This window comes from Narcine bancroftii, chromosome 4, assembly GCF_036971445.1.
Source record: "Narcine bancroftii isolate sNarBan1 chromosome 4, sNarBan1.hap1, whole genome shotgun sequence".
Classification (NCBI taxonomy): domain Eukaryota; kingdom Metazoa; phylum Chordata; class Chondrichthyes; order Torpediniformes; family Narcinidae; genus Narcine; species Narcine bancroftii.
The window spans coordinates 47860614-47882007 of record NC_091472.1 but is presented as its reverse complement, the minus strand read 5'-3'; the positions used below and the strand labels follow the sequence as shown (position 1 = coordinate 47882007).

Below are 21394 nucleotides of genomic sequence, written 5' to 3'. Positions count from 1 at the left end.
GCTGCTGCTGAACTGTAAAAAATGCAGAACTGAATTCTCTCTCTCAGAGAGAAGCCTGTTTGACTCCCTCTGCTTGCAAAACCACATGACCCTCTTAGAACAGCAACCTCCACTCAGACAGACTGCAGCTCCAAACCTAATCCTCCAAGTTCTTTCCTCTGTGGCTTTTCAAAACAACAATCCATTAGTGAAGTTCCTTGGGCACTCCCCAAAGCTTTTGCAAAGGCATTCAGCGCTGGACTGTCTAGCTCGAGCAGAGCTCCAGTATTTTAAATGAATTCTGTTTTAAAGTGTTTGTATGTGTCCTACACTAAATAAAATCTGCCACACTTTATCTCCAAAAATCATATCTATACACAATATAACACACAACATATTCTGTCACAAAGTCCACTTAAGAAGTGACCCATCCTGGACACATAACATCTCCTCATTTGTCAGGAAGACACAACAATAATTGCACTTCCTGAGAAGAATGAAATGGGCAAGACTACCAGCCACCATCCTGTCAACTTTCTACAGATGCTCTATTGAGAGCACCATGGCTGCTTGTGTCACAGTGTGCTATAGAACATCAGATTAGAGGTCAATCCAAAGGATCACGAGTGGCAGAGAGAATCACTAGGGTCTCCCCCCCCAGCCCCCCCAATTAATGTCTAAATAGGTCTCGCAAAATCATTGAGGACCCCTATCTTCCTGTATGCAGCATTTTCCAGCTACTCCTCTCAGGAAAGAGATACAGGAGAATCAGAGCCAGAACCACCAGTCAATGAAACAGATTCTTCCCAATAGGCAGTGAGACAAACCCTCTGTAACTCTATCATTTATTTAACAATAATATTTTATTTATTTTAATATTTGTACATATATACTTTATGTACTGTGCAAATGTGTTGCTTGTCTATATTGATAAACTAACGAAATGTTCTCTGGTCCTTGGTGTAAAACACTGCAACATACATACAGTCATTTTATATATAGATATTTGGGGGTTTAGGATAAGGTTAAGCCAGGGTAAGGGTCCCTCAGTGATCTCTGGTTGTGTCCTGGCCTGGGGAGTCTACCTTAAGCAGTGCCTGGTGGAGTTTGCTGCAAGGTCTTAGGGCCCATGTGAGATTAATTTTGGGTTATTTGGGGGTTTAGGATAAGGTGAGGTCTGGGTTGGGATACCCCTGTGATTCTTGATTGTGTCCTGGCTTTTGGTGGGGTGGGGGGGGTTCCTGCCTTGATCAGTACCTGGCTGAGTTTGCTGTAAGGCCTTAAGGCCCCTGTGAGATTAATTTTGGGGGTTTAGGATAAGGTGAAGCCAGGGTAAGGGTGCCTCTGTGATCTCTGATTGTGTCCTGGCCTGGGGAGTCTACCTTAAGCAGTGCCTGGTGGAGTTTGCTGCAAGACCTTAGGGCCCATGTGAGATTAATTTTGGGTTATTTGGGGGTTTAGGATAAGGTGAGGTCTGGGTTGGGATGCCCCTATGATTCCTGATTGTGTCCTGGCATGGGGAGGTCTGCCTTAAGCAGTGCCTGGGAGAGTTTGCCGTAAGACCTTAGGGCCCCTGTGAGATTAATTTATATATATTTAATGACTGTATGCGTGTTGCAGTGTTTTACACCAAGGACCAGAGAATATTTCGTCAGTTTATCAGTTAGATGATAAATAAACTTGCACGAGACACAATAAAATGTCTAAAATTAAGGTTTCTCTAATCTCTCATCAATTAAAGAAACTCCTCCACTACTATATTTATCTAAAAAAAAACAGATGCAGCCTAAACTTTGAACCACAAGAGACCCAATGCCATCAGGATTTAAAAGTTAGATGCAGTCATATTAGAATAATAAAGACTGCTTTCTTTCTCTGTTCTGCCCCATGGGTTTGTTGGAGGAAGCAGACACAACAAAAGCTATAGATCTGATCTTCATTCCCAAAAGATTACTAGAGAAAACTGACAAATGCTAATAAATAGATAGTAAACATTCATAAATTAATCTTTAGGGATCTGACATCTCCTTTACCCTGCTAACCGGTACGTAAAATAGTGTTAGGATTTATGATTTCCTTTTTTTCCCTCATGAAAACTGTTGCAAAATGAAGAAATCATGCCACCTGCCAAAATACTGGGACATGATTGTAGTGCGCGAGTTAATAAAATTGTAGTGCGTGTCGAAAGAACCAAAGACTTGTTGATCCAAACCAAGGCTTTTATTAACTGAAAGTCTGGAGCATATCACAAGAAGGTCGACCAGTCCAGAATGACCTGGTCTGGCTAGGAGCAATCCTTTAAGACCTGCCAGTAGGTGTGGCTACGCTCTCAGCCAATCACAGTCATCCTACACTACCATTTGTACAGAGACACATTGGTGATAGAATCTGGACTGTCACATTGATCTGCCTCAAATATAAGATATAAAAGAAGATCACAAGATAAAGAAATGAAGTAGGCTCTTTGGCCCATTGAGTGTACTCCACCATTCTAATCATAGGGCAGAAGATGAAAAGCATGATGCCAAGTGTTGTGAGTTTGTGGGGAAGGATAGGCAGGGGAGGAAGCATAAACATAGTCAGTTATTGGGTTTCAAATGTGTCTATTTCAATGCAAGAAGTATTAGGAACAAGGGAGATGAACTTAGAGCGTGCATCAGTACATGGAATTGTGATGTTGTGGTCATTATAAAGACTTAGTTGGTGGAAGGACAGGATTGCCTGATGCAGGTACTGAGATTTAGGTGTTTTTAAAAGAATAGGATGGGAGGTCAGAAAGTCAAGAGAGAGTAGCATTACTGGCCAGGGATAGTATCATGGCTGTAGAAAGGGAGGATGTCATAGAGGGAGTGTCTACTGAGTTGGTGTGGGTCGAAGTCAGAAATAGGAAGGGAGCAATCACTGTATTTGCCCCAAAATAGCCCTTGGGACACTGAGGAACAGATAATTAGGCAGATTTTGGAAGGTGCAGAAATTACAGGGAGTGGTCATGGGAGACTTCAATTTCCCTAATGTTGACTGGCATCTCCTGATTGCAAGAGGAAATTTGTCAGGTGTGTCCAAAAAGGATTCCTGACACAGTCTGTGGAATAGCCAACTAGAGGAGGGGCCATACTGGATCAAGTTCTGAGTAATGAACTTCATCAGGTGCCAGACCTCTCGATGAGGGAGCCTTTTGGTGACCACAACCCCCAGAGATTTAATATAAAAGCAGATAAAATGGTAAAGTGTTCAATTGGAGAAGGGCTAATTGTGATGGGATGAGGTAGGAACTAGGAAGAGTAAATTTAGGGATGGCAAGGATGGCATAGTGGTTAGCGCAATGTTGTTACAGTGCTAGCAATCGGAACTTGGGTTTGAATCTTGCACTGTCAGTAAGGAGTTTATTTGTTCTCCCCATGTCTGTGTGTGTTTCCTCCAGGGGCTCCAATTTTCTTCCACCGTTCAAAATGTACTGTGGTTGTAAATTAATTGGGTGTAATTGGGCGGCACAGGGTCATGGGCTTGAAATAGCTTGTTACCTTGTATGTCTAAATTTAAATTTAAATTGAGAATAAATATTCATGGGAGAGAGCAATGAAGTAATTTGGAGGATGTTTGGGGACCACTTGCACCGGGTTGAGGATAGGTTTGTCCAACTGAAATAGGGAAACGATGTAAAGTTTACATTAGATTAGGAATCAGGAATCAGGAAGGGCTCGAGAATTATATGGTATCCAAGAAGGAACTTAATAAAGGACTTAGGAGAGCTCAAAGGGGGCAAAGAGGATTAAGGAGAACCCCAAGGTGTTCTATGCATATATGAAGAACAGAAAGATGATGAGAATTAAGTTGGGACTGCTTAATGATAAAGGATGCATGGAGGTGGAGGAGGATGGAGAGGTCCTAAATGAATACTTTGCTTCAGTATTCACCAGAGAAAATGACCTTGAACAGTGAGGTTGGAATAGAACAGGCTTGTGTGGTGGACAATGTTGAGATTAGGGAAGAAAAAGTATTGGATCTTCTTAAAAATATTAAGATTGATGTCCCCAGGGCCAGACATGATATACTCCAGGTTGCTGTGGGAAGGGAGGGAAGAGATAACTGGAGCATTGGCTATGATCTTTGAGTCCTTCTTGGTGACAGGGGAGGTGCCAGAGGATTGCAGAATGGAAAATGTGGTCCTCTTGTTTAAAAAAAGGTAATAGAGAGAATTCTGGGCATTATAGCCTGTGAATCTTATGTTGGTGGTGTCCAAACTATTGGAGAGGATTATTAAGAATAAGATTTATGAGCATTTGAAGAAGTACAATTTACTCAAGGATAGTCAGCATGGCTTTGTGAAGGGAAGATCGAGCTTCACAAGTCTAATTGAGTTTTTAGAGGAGGAAACAAAAGAAATTGATAAAGGTAGGCTGGTAGATGGGGTTAGCATGGATTTTAGAAAAGCATTTGACAAGATCCTCCATGAGAGATTTGTTAAGAAAGTCATGAGGCTTCCATGGAACCTCAGCTGTGTGAATTAAAAATTGTCTTGCATGTGGAAAGCAGAAAGTATTAGTGGATGGGAAGTGTTCTGCCTGGAGGTCAATGTCTAGTGGAATTCCACAGGAATCTGTTCTGGGACCCTTGCTCTTTGTGATTTTTATAAATAACTAGATGATGAAGTAAGTTTGCAGATAATAGGAAGGTTGGAGGAGTTGTGGACAGTGCTGAAGGTTGTTTTAGGTTACAAAAAGATATAGACAGGATGCAAAGTTGGGCAGAAAAGTGGCAGATGGAGTTCAATCTGGCTAAATGTGAGATGATGTATTTTGGAAGGTTAAATCAGAAGGCTCAGGGTCAATCGTCAGATATTTAACAGTGTGAAGGAACAATGGGTCGTTGGTGGTCCAAATCCATACATCTATCAAGGTTGCTGCACAGATTATTAGGGTAGTTAAGAAGGCCTATGGGATGCTGGGCTTCATTAGTTGGGGGAATGAGTTCAAGAGTTGGAAGGTCATGTTACAACTCTACAAAGCTCTGGTGTTCAGTTCTGGTCACCTCATTTTAAGAAGCATGTGGAAGCTATGGAGAGAGTGCATAAGAAATTTACCAGGATATTGCCTGGACTGGAAAATAAGAAATATGAGGCAAGGTTACTGGGATCTTTCTCTTTGGAGTGACAAAGGATTAGAGGAGACTTAATAAAGGTCCACAAGATTCTGAGAGGCATAGAGCAGGTGACAACTCCACAAACTGAAGGGAGAAAATATTAGGGAAGACATCAGGGGTAATTTTTTTGCACAGAGTTATGGGTGCTTGGAATGCCTTGCCAGAGATGCTGGTGGAGGCTGAAACATTAGGGGCACTTAAGAGACTCTTAGACACCACATAGATGAAAGTAAAATAGAAGATTATGTAGGGTTTAGATATATTCTTTTTTGGTATGACTATATAAGTGAGCACAGCATCAAGGACCTAAGGATCTGTACTGTGCTCTATTGTTCTATGTTCTACATCTATCCACCCACTCAGCCCCACTTCTCGGCTTTCTCCCCATAACTCTTGATGCCCTGACTAATCAAATACCTGTCACTCTCTGCTTTAATGACCTCACTTCCACGGCCACCTGTGGTAACATTGCAGATTCACAACCCTCTGACTTGATACATTTTTCCATATCTCTGTTTTAAATTGATGCCCTTTTATTCTGAAGTTATGCCCTCTTGTCCTAGAATCCCCTACCATGGGAAACATCCTTGCCACCTCAACTCTGTCCAGGCTGTTCAGCATTCAAAATGTCTCTGAGGTCCCCTTTCATTCTTATGTACTCCAAATGTGTACAGTCCAAGAGCTAAAAATCATTCCTCATCTACTAATATTTTCATTCCTGGTATCATTCTGGTAAATCTCTCCAATGCTAGCAAGTCTTTTCTCAAATAAGGTGCCCAAAATTGTACACAGTACTCCAAGTGAGGTCTCACCAGTGCCTTGTAGAGTCTCAACGTTGCATCCCTGCTTTTGAAAACTATCCCTCCAGAAATGAATGCCAATATTACATTACCCTTCTTTACTACCAACTCAACCTGGAGGTCAACCTTTAGGATGCCCTGCATGAGGACTCCCAAGTCCCTTTGGACTTCAGAATTTTGAATTTTCTCCCCATGTAAATAATAGTCCGCCCATCTAATTCTTCTACCAAAGTACATTACCATACACTTTCCAGCAATGAATTTCATCTGCCACCACTTTGCCCATCCTTCTAATCTATCCAAGTCTCTCTTTAAGGAGACTCTCAGTATCCTTAGCACCACCTCCCCTATCACCTATTTTGGTGTCATCCACAAAGCCAACTATTCCATCATCCAAATCATTTATATACAAAGTTTAAAAAAAAAAGCAGCCCCAACACTGAATCCTGCAGAACACTGCTGGTAACTGGTGGTCAACCAGAATAGGATCCCTTTATTCCTACTCTTTGTTTCTTGCTGGCCAGCCAATGCTCTAATCATGCAAGTATCCTTCCTGTTATTCCATGGGCTCCTATCTTGTTTATCAGCCTTATGTATGGCACCTTGTTGAAGGCCTTTTGAAAAACCAAATAAATAACATCCACTGCATCTCCCCTGTCTCTCCTACTTGTGATCTCTTCAAAAATTGTAATAGATTTGTCCGGCATGATTTTCCTTTCAGGAAACAATGCTGATTTGAGCTTATCTTTTCATGCACTTCCAGATATTCTGTAACCTCATATTTTACCAATCACTGACAGTCTAATAGGTCTATAATTTCATTTCTGCTGCCTCACTCCCTTCTTAAACAGTGTAGTGACACTCGCGATCCTCCAGTCCACCGGATCCATGTCAGACTCCATTGATTCCTGGAAAATCATTACCAATGCCTCCACAATCTTTAAAGCTACCTCCTTCAGAACCTGAGGATGCGTTCCTTCTCATCTGGGAGACTTATCTATCCTTAGACTATTTAGCTTCCAAGTACCTTCTCTTTCATGATCTTGACTGCAGTCACTTCTCTTCTGAGAGAGCCATGAGAGTCTGGTATGCTACTAGTATCTTTCACAGTGAAAAATTATCCAAAATATTCACTCAGTTCCTCTGCCATCTCCTTGTCTCCCATTACAATTTCTCCAGCATCATTTTCTATCAGTACCATGTTTACTTTTGTCACCCTTTTACTCTTTGAAAAATTTAAAGACAACTAAGAAGGTGATTAGGAAGGAAAAGATGAATTTTGAAAGGAGGCGCTATAATTGTTAAATTATTATATAGAGGTTAGCAAGTAATATCAAAGAGGATACCAAAATCTTTTTAAAATATTTAAAATATTTCCAGTTCTCTATCTTCCCACTTATCTTTGCCTTCTTAATTTTGCCTTTAACTTCCATTGTCAGCCACAATTGTCTCATTTTTTTCTGTTCACAATTATCATTCTTTTTGGTCTGTGCCTGTCCTGCACTTTCCTCATTTCTTGCATAAACTCCAGCCATTACTGCTTTGCTGTCTTGCCATTAGTATGTTTTTTCCAATTGACTTTGACCAGTTCCTCTCACATGCGACTGTAATTTCCTTTACTCCACTGAAATACTGACACATCAGACTTTAGCCTCCTTTTCCTTTACCTTCAGCTCTCTAATCACCTCTGGTTCATTACACAGCCCCCAATCCAGACCAGCTAATCCCCTGGCAGGCTCATCAACAAGCTGCTCCAAAAAGCCAACCTGTAGCATTCCTCAAACTCTCTCTCCTGAGATCCTGTACTGACCTGATTTTCCCAATCTACTTTTATGTTAAAATCCCCCATGATTATCATGACTCTGTCCTTCTGACATGCCATATCTATTTCCAGTTCTTTTTTATAATCCCGACTACTGTTTGGGAGCCTATACATACAGTGAATGCCATGACTATCCTTTTTACATTTACCATTCCTTAACTCAACCCATAAGGACCCTACCTCTTCTGATCCTATATCCCTTCTTTCCAATAATTTAATATGGTTGCTTACCAGCAAGCCACGCCATCCCCTTTATCTACCTGCCTACCTTGATGAAGGGCTCAAACATGAAATGTTGGTTATGTAAATTTATCTTTGCTATCTAAATTATGCTGTTTGACTGGCTGAGTTTCTCCACCATTTTTTTTTAAATCAAGAGGATAGATAGGCCATGGTCAATTAGATTTTAGCAAGACTTTGACAAGGTCCCACATAATAGGCTGGTCGGAAAGGTCAAATCACATGGAATCAAACATTAACTGGCTAATTGAACACAGAATTGGCTTGATAGTAGGAGATATTGGAGGGCAGCAAGTGAAATTGGAGGTCTGCAGTCAGTGGTATGCTGTAAGTTCCACTGTTGTTTGACATCTATATTAAGGACTTGGGTGATTATGCAGTTAGTTAGCATGGCTAGTAAGATTGCAGATTACACCCAAATTAATGGTATGGTGGACAGAGAAGATTATCTGAGATTACAACAGGGTCTAAATCAATGGAGTAAGTATGCCAACAACTGCAGATGAGTTAAATTGTAGAGCCCTAGAGAATTTTGTAGCACAGGGAGACCTCAAGTGCATAGTTCCTTGAAACTGGTGTCACAGGTAGGGTGGTGAAGAAGGCAATGGAGATGCTTGCCTTCATTGGTCATGGCATGGTATGAGTACAGGGGTTGGGAAGCAACAACACAACTGTACAAGATGTTGATGGGAGCACACTTGGAGTATTATGTGCAATTCAGGACACCCAACTATAAGAAAGATGTTATTAAGATGAAAAGTATGACAAAAAGTTTCACGAGGATGTAGCCAAGATTGGAGAGCACAAGTTATAAGGAGAGGCTGAATAGTCATTGTGTGGGTGTGGAATGTGTGACCTCTTTGAGTTATAGTATATAAAATCTTGAATGGCGTAGATAAGGTAAATAGTCATAGTCTTTCTCCCAGGTGAGAGGGATTAAAACTAGAAAGAATAGACGAGTTGGGTGAAAGGGCCTGTTTCTGTGCTGTAAAGCTCTGATTAAAATATTTATTTATCTCCTAATATAACCTTCTTAGATCAATTTTCAGGGTATCCATGCTAACTTTAGCTGTTCTTTTCCTGGTGTTCCATTTTCTCTTTCTAGAGCAATCAGTGGGACTTTCAGGGAGTGAAATATTTTAACGTTCCAAAGTATTTCACTTTTTACTTGTAGTACCTGCAAATAACCCTGTAAGCAGTGAATGGCACCATGCACCAAAGATGGGCTTGCAAATCTTCCTGTTGGCAGAGATCAAAGTGAAGATATTTCTCTTTAAATGAAGTGTAACTATGGTTGCAAACTGTAAGGTGTTGCTGTAATCTCCAGTATCAGCCAAGAAGGAGCCAAATAGATTTAAGTTTGGAGCATGATAATGGTAATGCAGCCCTTTCTCTGCTTCAAAGTTGCTCTTGTGGATGCATGCAGTTAAACATTTAATTGATGGCCTTCTTGGTGTAACGAGTGACTTTTATTGTTGCCAATCCTCATGTCCAACCAAACTTATTTCTTCCTGTCTAGACTCAATTCTTTCTATCCAATCTAGTTCCTTCCAACTTATATCTGTGATGCTTCTGATATCCTCTGTCATTTTGATGTTTTCCAATTTCCTGGTCTCAACTGGTTCATCTTCATCAAGGATGTTCAATTATTTTTCACCTCATTTCAACCTCAGAAAGATCTGAGGATCTTCTATTTCTTTCTCAAAAAGCGGCCCAACCAATTCCCTTCAATTAAGCCAGTAATTTTATTGGTTTAACTTGGCCTGATGCTCAACAGCTTCTTTGATTTGATTCACTTTCTCCAGATAAGAGATGTAGCAATGGGAACTCCAATCATCTCCAGATATACTTATCATTTTGTTGGATACATGCAAGAACTTGATCTAAGTGGGAGCAGTTCCCAACTCTTTCACTGATACATTGTTGGTTACATTGATGCCAATGCTGAATGCATTACAGAACATTTAAATTTCATTAATTTTGTAGCCAATTTCCATCCTTTTCTCATAGTCCATCTCTCCACCTCCCTCCCTCTCTCCACCTCCCTCCCTCTCTCCACCTCCCTCCCTCTCTCCACCCTCCCTCTCTCCACCTCCCTCCCTCTCTCCACCTCCCTCCCTCTCTCCACCTCCCTCCCTCTCTCCACCTCCCTCCCTCTCTCCACCTCCCTCCCTCTCTCCACCTCCCTCCCTCTCTCCACCTCCCTCCCTCTCTCCACCTCCCTCCCTCTCTCCACCTCCCTCCCTCTCTCCACCTCCCTCCCTCTCTCCACCTCCCTCCCTCTCTCCACCTCCCTCCCTCTCTCCACCTCCCTCCCTCTCTCCACCTCCCTCCCTCTCTCCACCTCCATCCCTCTCTCCACCTCCCTCCCTCTCTCCACCTCCCTCCCTCTCTCCACCTCCCTCCCTCTCTCCACCTCCCTCCCTCTCTCCACCTCCCTCCCTCTCTCCACCTCCCTCCCTCTCTCCACCTCCCTCCCTCTCTCCACCTCCCTCCCTCTCTCCACCTCCCTCCCTCTCTCCACCTCCCTCCCTCTCTCCACCTCCCTCCCTCTCTCCCCCTCCCTCCCTCTCCCCCTCCCTCCCTCTCTCCCCCTCCCTCCCTCTCTCCCCCTCCCTCCCTCTCTCCCCCTCCCTCCCTCTCTCTCCCTCTCTCCCCCTCCCTCCCTCTCTCCCCCTCCCTCCCTCCCCCTCCCTCTCTCCCCCTCCCTCTCTCCCCCTCCCTCTCTCCCCCTCCCTCTCTCCCCCTCCCTCTCTCCCCCTCCCTCTCTCTAGACCTCAGGGGATGGATTACCAATTACATCTTTTTAAGCCACAGCTACCTTGCTTATATATCCTCTCACCCTGCCTCCTGTAAAGACGTCATTCTTTATTTTTATTTTCTCTGTCACATGGAACATAGAACATTACAGCACAGTAATGGGAAAGGTCCTTCAGCCCAAGATGTGCTGACATATAAACATGCTCAACAATTAAATCATCCCTACCTCATACCCATCACCTTCTATTTTTCTTGTATCATGTGCCTGTCCAAAGGGTCTTTTAAATGTCCTTATTGTACCTGCTTTCACCACCACCCCTGGCAATGCATTCCAGGCAATCACTACTCTATATGTGTAAAAAAAAACTTGCCCTTGACTTCTCACCTTACACAGATATCCTCTGGTATTTACTATTGTCACCCTGGGGAAAAGTGCTGGCTGTCCATCCTATTTATGCCCCTCTTCATTTTAAATTTGGACATTCAGTCTATGAGCCTGTGCCGCCCAATTATATTCTATTGGCCTACACTCCTGGTAAATTTTGAAGGAACTGGAGTGTGATACTACAGATTCTATCATCAATGTGTATATGTATAGATTGTAGTGTTGGATGACTGTGATTGGCCGAGAGCATAGCCACGCCTACTGGCAGGTCTTAAAGGGTTGCTCCTAGCCAGACCAGGTCATTCTGGACTGGTTGACCTACATGTGATACGCTCCAGTCTTCTAGTTAATAAAAACTTTGGTTTGGATCAACAAGTCTTTCTTTCGACGCGCTCTACATGGAGCTCCTAGAGAAAACCCACACAGACACGGGGAAAATATATAAATACCTTACAGACAACACGGGATTTGAACCCCAGACCCAATTACTGGCGCTGTAACAGCATTGTGCACAGGCTCAGCATCATAGGGAGGGGAGCATTCATGGGCCATGCCCTCAAATGAGGTACTTTGTTCCCCCACCCACCTGCAGCACTAGCATCACTAGGGGGTTTCACTTGGAGGGAGGGGCAAGTGTAACACTGCGGTGGATGGAGGAGATCCATGGCAGGCATGGCTGCTGCTCTCCTCCCCTCCCTCCACTATTGAGTGAGTTCTTGAATGGCACTTTGTGCCCTCCTGCGATTACCCTAATGCCCCTTGATTAGATCTCTTTTGATGCCAACTCTGTTTGTGCTAACTGCTACACTAACCTTGCCACCCCTCATTTTATACCCTCTCACTTTAGACTCCCCAACTCTGGTCAGGAAAAGCTTATGACTACAAACGTCTAATGTTCCCCTTCAACCTCCTTTGTTACAGGAAAAAAGTCGCGGTCTATTTAGTCTCTGCTTATAATTCAAGCCGAACATTTCCTCAACATTTCTGTGAATTTTTTTTTGCACCCTTTCCAGCTTAATGATGTTTCCTATAGCTGGGTAACCAAATGCTCCACTTCAGGCTTCACTAACATCTTGGAGTGAAACACAAGTCGAAAGATGCCATGACTTTAGTTAAAGCACAGAAATGCTAGAACAACTCAGCCAGCTTGCAGTTTCCAAGGGAAGCTAAAATACATTACTGATGCCTTGGGCTTGCACTGGAGCGTATCACATGTAGGTCGACCAGTCCAGAATGACCTGGATTAAAGGCTGGGGGAAGAATGGGAGGGGGAGGAGCACAGACCAACAGATAAAAGGTGTCAACAGGAACATGACAAGAAGAGAGGTGAAACTTGACTTTGGCTCTGAAAGGAAAGGGGGAAATAGAGAGACAGGGAAGATGATGGGGGAGGGATTCCCACAGAAACTGGAGGTCGATTCAATACCATCCAGTTGAAGGGTGTCCAGATGGAGGACAATACTTTATATTAAGTCTCCTCTTATCCTTCTTCACTCCAAAGAGAAAAGCCCTAGCTCTGTTAATCATTCTTCAGAAGACATTCTCCAAACCAGACAATATCCTTGGTAATCTCCTTTGTACGATCTCTATCGCTTCCACAACCTTCCTGTAATGAGGCGACCAGATCTGAACACAATATTCCAAGTGTGGTTACCCAGTTTTATAGAATTGCAACATTACCTCACGACTCTTAACCTTAATCTCCCTACTAATGGAAGCCAGCATCAACCTGCATGGCCTCCTTGAGAGATCTATGGAATTGACCCAAAGTCCCTCTGTTCTTCCACACTATTAAGAATCCTGCCCTTAACCATATACTTCTTCAAGTTCATCCTTCTAAAATGCATCAGTTCACACATCTGGATTGAACTCAATCTGGCACTCTGCCCAACACTGTAACATGTTTATAATCTGTTTTAACCTACATCATCTTCTACAATATCCACAGCACCTCCAATCTTTGTTTCATCTGCAAATGTACTGACCCATCCTTCTAATTTTTCATCCAGGTCATTCATAGAAATCACAAAAAGCAGATGTCCCAGAACAGATTGGTGCAGAATTCCACTTGTCATTGACCCCCAGAATACATTTCATCTACTCCTACAGTCTGCTTTCTGCAGGCAGGCCAATTATGAATCCACAAATCCTAGGTTCCATGGATGCCATGCCTCATGACTTTCTGAATGAGTCTCCCCTTACGTTCTGGTGTCATTGAAATAACTCCTTTTTTTCCTAAAAGTGCCACAGTGACTGGAACTCTCAATCATATTTCCTTTACTTCCCACACATCTGTTCTCAGTTCCATCTCCACCAGGAGAGAATAAATATAGAATTTCCCTGGTTTTCATCTTTAATTCCTTCATCTTTTGCATTTAATGTGTTTCCCTTCATAATTTTCACCTCCTCTCACATAACATGACAAATTACTTTTTACCTTCTCTTCCCTTTTCTGAATTTCAAAGAGAATGCTTACTTTAGGCACTCAAGCAGGGAAAATACCCATCTGTAAAGGTAGAGGTTCTTCGCCCTTACACCAAAAGACTTACTTCTCTGAATGTGCCATGGCTAGTTCTGAGGCACCAATTCCAACCCTTCTCAGGGAAGGATAATCGGCGGAGCGCTGCGCTCTGCTGCCTGACCTGAATGTACAGCTATTGCAAGCGGCTGATTAAGGGCAGGCTGATGATGTCATCAGCCTGTGACCCATCTCCCTATTCACCCCTCTCCCTCATTGGCCCCCCTCAAGGCAGAGGCAGGGGGCAGGAACCATTGGGGCAGCAGGGGCTGACAGGAGCCATTCAGATAGCGGGGGCGTCGGGGCAGCGGGAGCCATCAGAAGGTGACTGGTGAGGGCTGTGACAGCCTCACCAGGCCACTTTGGCCTTCAGGACTGCTCTCTGTGGCTCAAAAGGCGGCAGAGCAATGACTGTCTTCCTTACCCATAATCCCCCACACAGCTGGATCTATTCTGGGAAACAGAGTTGTTCCAGCTGCATGGTGGATTATGGGTAGGGAAGATGGCCATTGCTCCGCCGCGTATTTATAACGGGTGGCACTACGGCCCCAGTCACCCCGCTTCCATCGGCTCTGAAAGGTAGTACAAGGCACCTCTTGATATGAATGGGATGCTGGAGCAGTCTTTTAGGGCTGCTGCCTGAAAGGTAAGTTTTCGATTTGCTCTTGTAGCTGGCCTCCAGGTGGAGGTCTGACATGAAATAGCCTTTTGTACCTCCCTGGTCCACTCTTTCATCATCATCCACCACTTACTTTCCCACAGTACCTTCCATGCAATGAGAAGAGGGGCAACACTATTCATTCACCTCTACCCTTCCGACCATCCACGGGCCCAAAACAGTCATTCCAAATAAAGGATGATCCATTTGTACTTCATCCAGTCTAGTGTATTGCATTTGATGCTCACAATGTGGTCTCTTCTACCTTTGAAAAACAAATGCAGATTAGGAGATCACTTTGCAGAGTACCTGCATTCAGTCCACAGGGGTGATTCTGAGCATCCTATTTCATGCCACTTTAATTCTCATTTCTACTTGCTTTGTTAACTGCACAGTATATGTGAGACCTCCCCCATTGCCATGGTGAGTCACAACATAAATTAGAAGAACCACGTCTTTTATTAAGGCACTTTCCAAACTTCTGGAATAAACAATGAAATAAAACATGAAAGCCTACAGAAACTGTTGTTGAAGTAAACACACAATGCTGGAGAAACTCAGCAGGTCAAACACTCTATATAGCAAAAATAATGATACATCACCAATGTTTTGGTTGGTTATGTATCTTTGCTTCAAAAAACAATGAATTCTCCAACTTCAGATAAACTGCTCACAGTTTCCCATTATTATGGCTATTCCCTTTCTCACCCCATTCCTTGCTAATAGTCAATATATACTTTACCTGATCGGTCTTAACCTATTGCCATTTGGCCTTTCGTCTTACACCTCAACTCCTTCTGCCCAGGTCTGCTTTGAAGGCTGAACCATCCAACGCTACCCAAGGTCTGAGGAAGGGTTGCTGACCTGAAACATTGACAGGGTTCTCTCTCCATACATGCTGTTTGACTGGCTGAGGTTTCAAAACAAGGATAATGACGAGGCAAGTTGCAGAAGACAGGCACAGTATATGTATATAATGAAATAGATGGTGCATTGAGAAATCCATGTAGAATCAATGAAGAAGGCCTACATTATGTAAAAGTATAGAGAATACCAAGTTGTATTGAATTGTGTATAGAGCTCAGAGCCAAGTTTTCCTGCTTGATAAATGTTCTATTGTATTTACTTCATCTGGGTGGAATTAGCAGGATTTATTCTTCATTCCTAATGACCATTGAGAATGTGTTTTTTTTTATTTAATTTGATTTAGACCTACAGCATGGTCACAGGCCTTTTCGGCCCACGGGTCCATGCTGCCCAATTTACACCCAATTAACCTATACCCCCAGTATGTTTTGAATGGTGGGAGGATGCCAGAGACCCTGGGAAGAACTCGTACACACAGAGGAAAAACAAAAAACTTACAGACAGCAAGGGATTCAAACTCCAGTCCTGATTGCTGGCACTGGAGAGGGGGGTGGAAAGAGGTGGTGATGAACAGTCTTCTTGAATCACTGGAGCCTTTCTGGTGAAGGTACTTCCATAGTGTTCTTAGAGAGGATGTGTACTTAGTGAAGATGAAGGACTTCCAAATCAGAATAATGTAAGACTTAGAGAGGAACATGCAGGTGTGATATTCCCATTTAAGTGGTTCCCTTGTCCTTGGTGGTAGACGTTGCAGATTTTTGAAGGTGCTGTTGGGGAAGACTGGGTGAGTAATTTCAATTCATGTTTTGATGGTATGCAGCACAGACTCTTTGTGGTGGAGGGAACTAATAGTCAAATCGAAGATGGGGTGCCAGTCAAGCAAACTGTTTTGTTCTGGATAGTGTTACGTTTTCTGATAGTTGTTGACACTACTCGTCTAAAGTGGAAAGTATTTCTATTTTCTGTCTTACAGATGGTGAAAGGTCTTGTGGATCAGGAGGTGATTTACTTGCCACAGGACCCGCTCTTATATCAATAGTATTTATCTCACTGTAAAAGCACAAATGCTGGAGAAACTCGGTAGGTCAAACAGTGTACTTTATAGAGCAAAGATAGAGATACATAACCAATATTTTGGGCTTGAGCCCTTCATCAAGGTGTGACAAAATGTAGGCAGGTACCCAAACAAAATGATGGGGGAGGGGCAGGGAGAGGAGCACAGTGGATAAGGGAGAAAGGGCATAGCAGCAAATAGGGGGAGGGGGATGACTCTGTAAATGGAGAGGGAAGGGGTGGAGAACTGGAGGAAAGAAGATAAAACAAATGGGAGGGGAGGGAGAACAGAAAGTAGTCTAGCAGAAACTGGAGGTCAATGTTAATGCCATCCATAAATTAGAGGAGCAACACTTAATTATCCATCTGGACACTCTCCAATAGATGGCATTAACATAGACTTCTCTGATTTCTTCTAGCCTGCTCTCCATTCTCCCTTCTTCCCATTCACTTTGTCTTTTTTCCTCCAACTCTCTACCCCCCTCCCTCTCCATTCACAGAGTCATTTTTCCTTTCCCTGCTTACTGGTGTGTTTTTCCTCCCTTATCCACCTATTACCTCCTGCCTTTGAGACTGATTCCCCTGCCTCTCCCCCCACCATTTTGTTCAGACACCTGCCTGCATTTTGTCATACCTTAAGGAAGGGCTAAAGCTTGAAATGTTGATTGTGTATCTTTGCTCCACTAAGTATGCTGTTTTAACTGCTGAGTTTCTCCAGCAATGTATTTTTACTTCAACCACAGTGTCTGCAGACTTTCGTGTTTTACTTTTGTATTTATCTCACTGGTTCAGTTGAGTTTCTGAGTCACCCTGAGTATATTGATGGCAGGGTCCACTGAATGTAAATGATAGGTGATCAAATTCTCTAACTGGAAATTTTAATTACCTGGCACTTTTATTGTCTGGAACTTAATAGCTGCATCATTTGCTGAAGAATTCCAAATTGAATTAATGATAGTGCAATCAAGAGCAAATATGACTACTAATTACTTTATGGGGCAAGGAAGGATATTGATAAAGCAGCAGAATATGGGTGAACTGTGTAGCACTTTGCCTCCTGTTTCCTTGTTGTATCTCCTTTATGTATCTCTTTATACCTCCATAAATCTTCGTCCGCGAAGCCAAGCCAAAGAAAGAAAAGAAAGAAAAAGATACCTCCATCCACCTCCATGTAAGAAAGCCAGGTAGGACGTGCGAGAGGGTATCAAAGATGCCAAGAGGCAATAGCAAACCAGCTGAGTCCCAGATGAAACTCACAGACACCAGACCATGCATGCCATCATGAGCTATGAAGTGAAGCAGACAAGTTAGCAAACAACAGCATATCCTTCCAGGACGAAGTGAAGGCATTCTACACTTGCTTCGAGCAAGGAGCCAACATAACATACGTCACCTACACCGTGGTCACCACTACAGATGTCAGATCGGTCTTCTGAACAGTGAGCTCACAGAAAATGACTGGACCAGACGGAATCCATAGACCTGTCCTCTGTGCCTATATAGACCAACTAGCAGGAGTATTCATGGACATCTTCATAATCCCGAACAGAATGAAGTATTCACCTACTTCAAGAAGGCCACTATCATCGTGGTGCCAAAAAAAGTAGTTAAGGGCCTAAAAGATGACTGGCTGGTGGTTCTGAAATCCACCATCATGTAGTGCTTTGAGAGGTTGGTCATGGCTTACATGCACTCCAATCCACATACCACTGCAAAATGTCCCCTCATCCTACACCTGAACAACAAGGACTACAATTCATTTACAGTTATGATGAAGAATGTTGACTTAAACTATTAATTCTGCTTCAAGCCTGCTGAATATTTCCAGTTTTTTCTGTCTTAACTCTTTTGGATACTTTGCCATAGGTGAACAGGTATGTTCCCATAGCACAGGTTGGTTTGAATCCACATAAACTGTTTTGAAGGCGTTGGATGTTAACACTGCCTAGAGTGGAACTTAGAGATTCCACTTGTTTGGCTCTAAGTAGTGGATTGTGTATATATTTCTCTGCGTCCTGAAGCACCCTCATGATATCTCCATCCTATAACTAGGGGATGGTTACTGTTGGTTGATTAGAGCTGCCTACTGAGATAGACCAAATAGCGATGGAACCACGATTTCTCTCATGAGTTGGTATTCATTGAAGAATGGATTACTGATCTGTTGAAATATTAGTCAAGGGACATCAAAGGGAATCAAGACAGACACAAAGGGAGGTAATTAAGTTTATTGTTGATCAATCATTCTTCCCTCCAGTCTAAAAACAATTTTTCAATGTTGCTACCTATTACTTAACCCATTTTTATGTCCATAAATTTGTATCCTCTTCTATTCAATGGCCTTTAAACTTGATGGCATGCCTATTATGTGGCACCTTCTGGAAGTCCATATTACATATAACTGCATTTGCATAATCAATCCCCTCATCATCAAAAATTTTTTATCTCATGTTCGACGTAATTTACCTTTACTGATTTCTTATTATTTTATCACAGTGGAACTGCTGATTCTGTCCTTCATTGTTGTTTATAGAACTTTTGCCTTTTATGTTTCAGTTTCAGAATATTCCCAGAGGGTGCTGTTCATTTTCAAGTCCCCTATTTCCAGAGAGTAGACTGAAGTGGCCAGCAATTTACAAGCTTTAAGATATTGCAAGAACATTGCATCATACTGAAGTTCTGTCTGAAAAGAGAATTTTGACTTCTGCAATGATACCCTACCAGCACATAGCTAGATTCTACAAAACACATCTAGGGTATATAGCTAGATCCTCATTTCAAAATCAAAAGATTATCGATTCAAGCTCATATCTAGGACATGAGCACAAATGAAACAAGCTGACATGCCATTGTGGTAATAAGGTTAGTGTTGCTCCATTGGAATTGCGGCTCTGGAATGAGATGGCAAACAAAAGTTCTCTCTGCCTTTACAAGTAGTCAGAAAAGAGCACATGACACTATTTAATAGAAGGGTAAGGGAGACTTTCCTTCCTGACCAATTTTAATCCTTCAAACAACATCATCAGAGAAAAGAAAAACATATTATCTAGTTGTAATCAAATTGTGGACTACAGGAACTTGAAAAATGCCTGCTGTGTTTCCTACATTACAATAGTAGCTACTGCACACAAAATACTTTGCTGGAGGGTTCGTGGCCATGCAGAAGACCTAGTCAGATGTGGGTTAGAAGAGCTCTACATGAAGAGTGATTAAAAAGACAACTCACAACTATCAAACTAAAGATTTTACATGCCAAAAGTTTAAAAGAAAATGATGGGTAATAAAAATAAGACTCAAAAAACTGAGGATGAAGAAGTTCAGAAGTCGCCACAGCTGTCAACAGGAAGTCCACAGGGGAGTGATGAAGAAGGTGCCATCATGATGTTGGAAAGGATTCTAGCAGATAGGGGTGGGGTTTGAGGGGTCAGCACCCAATCTGCAAACATGCTAGAAACAATGAAGACATTGAGTGAATGATTTTCTAGAGCAGAAAAAGTGCTGAGAGAGGTGGCAGACAAAATATCAGTGATGGTGATTGAAAACCTAATGACTAGGATGGGCCAGGTCAAAAATGACCTGATAATTGCTCATGAAAAATTGAAACTCCTGGAAGAAAATACAAGGACATGGAAACAGGACAAACAACTGCTGGTGGATAAAATTGATCATATGGAAAATTTCAGCAGAAGGATCAAGGTCCAAATTGTTGGGCAAAAAGAAGGGACTGAAGGGAAAGACCCAGTGAATTTGTTTGAAGAATGGATTCCACAAGTGTTTGGGAACAGAAAGATTCAAGAAAAACTTGCTTGGGAGAGAGCCCACCAGATCCTTGACCCCAGAAGATCAGATGATCAAAGATCATGACCGGTACGGGTAAGATTTTTGAGCAAATGGGATTAGGAGGCAATGTTAAGAGGAGCAGTTGATTATGCTAGGGAACATAATGGCCTAGTTGAGTTGGATGGTGAAAAAGTACTGTTTTTTCAAGACCTCAGTGCGAACTTGGTTAAACAAAGAAATAAATTTGATGGTGTCAAGCAACAATTGTGAACACGGAGCATAATGTACTTTTTAAAAAAACTTTATTTATTTGAAGAATTAATAGTAATACAAAGTACATTCCATAAAGAAAATTTTCTGAGTATATCGTAATTTTTTTTAAATTAAATTAAAAAAACAAGACAACTTAAAAAAAAAAGTCCCCACCACCCCCCCTCCCACCACATCAGCCAACTGTCTTAAGGAGAGCTAAAAATATATAAACAAAAACTAAAAGTATATAATAAATCAAAATATATCTAAATGCATATATTCCAAATATGGTAGGCTCTTATTAACAAAAAAGAATGATTGTCATGTAAATTATATGTAATTTTTTCCATAACAATTCAAGCTTTCAATTTATTATGCCATCGCATTATATTAATCACTGTATTATCTTTCCATGTACTTGCTACATATTTTTGAGCTACAGACAATGCTAAATATATAAATCCAATTTGAAATTTATCCAGCCATAATCCCCTTAAAGGAATCATATAACCCATTAAAAAAAAGATGGATCTAATGGTAACTTAAAATTACATAATTTTTCCAAAATTAACTTAATTTCATTCCAGAATGGTTGTACATGCACACAAGACCAAACAGCATGTAAAAAAGTTCCAGTACATACACCACATCTAAAGCAAGAATCCAAATTACTGAAACCATATTTTTTCAATTTCCCTGGTGTTAAATACAATTGATGTAAAAAATTATAATGAACTATTCCATACCGTACATTCATCAATTTAGTAACACTATCATGACACACATCTGCCCAGTAGTCTTCAGGAAAAACCAAAGCTAAATCATTTTCCCATTTAAGCTTAGACTTCTCCCATTCTGACTTATCCATATCGTCTTGTAATACTTGATATATAACAGAAATAAAACCTATTTTTGGTATAGAAGAAATCAAAGACTCGAATTCCGTCAATACAGGTAAAATCATCTCTCTACCATACATATTTTTCACCAAAGATCAAAGTTGATAATAAACAAATAAAGAATTTTCAGCAATATCAAAATATTCTTTCAATTGATTGAAAGAAAGAAACTGACCTTCTACAAAATAATCCTGTAATGTTTTTATAACCTTAAAATCCCAACTCTTTAAATGACTATTAAA

At 41.8% G+C, this 21394-nt stretch overlaps 1 long non-coding RNA gene across 1 annotated transcript in view; it reads left to right on the top strand.

Moving 5' to 3' along the window:
* Positions 1-20265, top strand: part of LOC138760534 (uncharacterized) — a 31372-nt gene extending 11107 nt beyond the window's left edge. Inside the window, exons 2-3 of the long non-coding RNA XR_011355684.1 lie at positions 15107-15241; positions 18778-20265. This is a non-coding gene — a long non-coding RNA (uncharacterized lncRNA). The remainder of the gene's footprint in view (positions 1-15106; positions 15242-18777) is intronic.
* The last annotated feature ends 1129 nt before the right edge of the window (positions 20266-21394 follow it).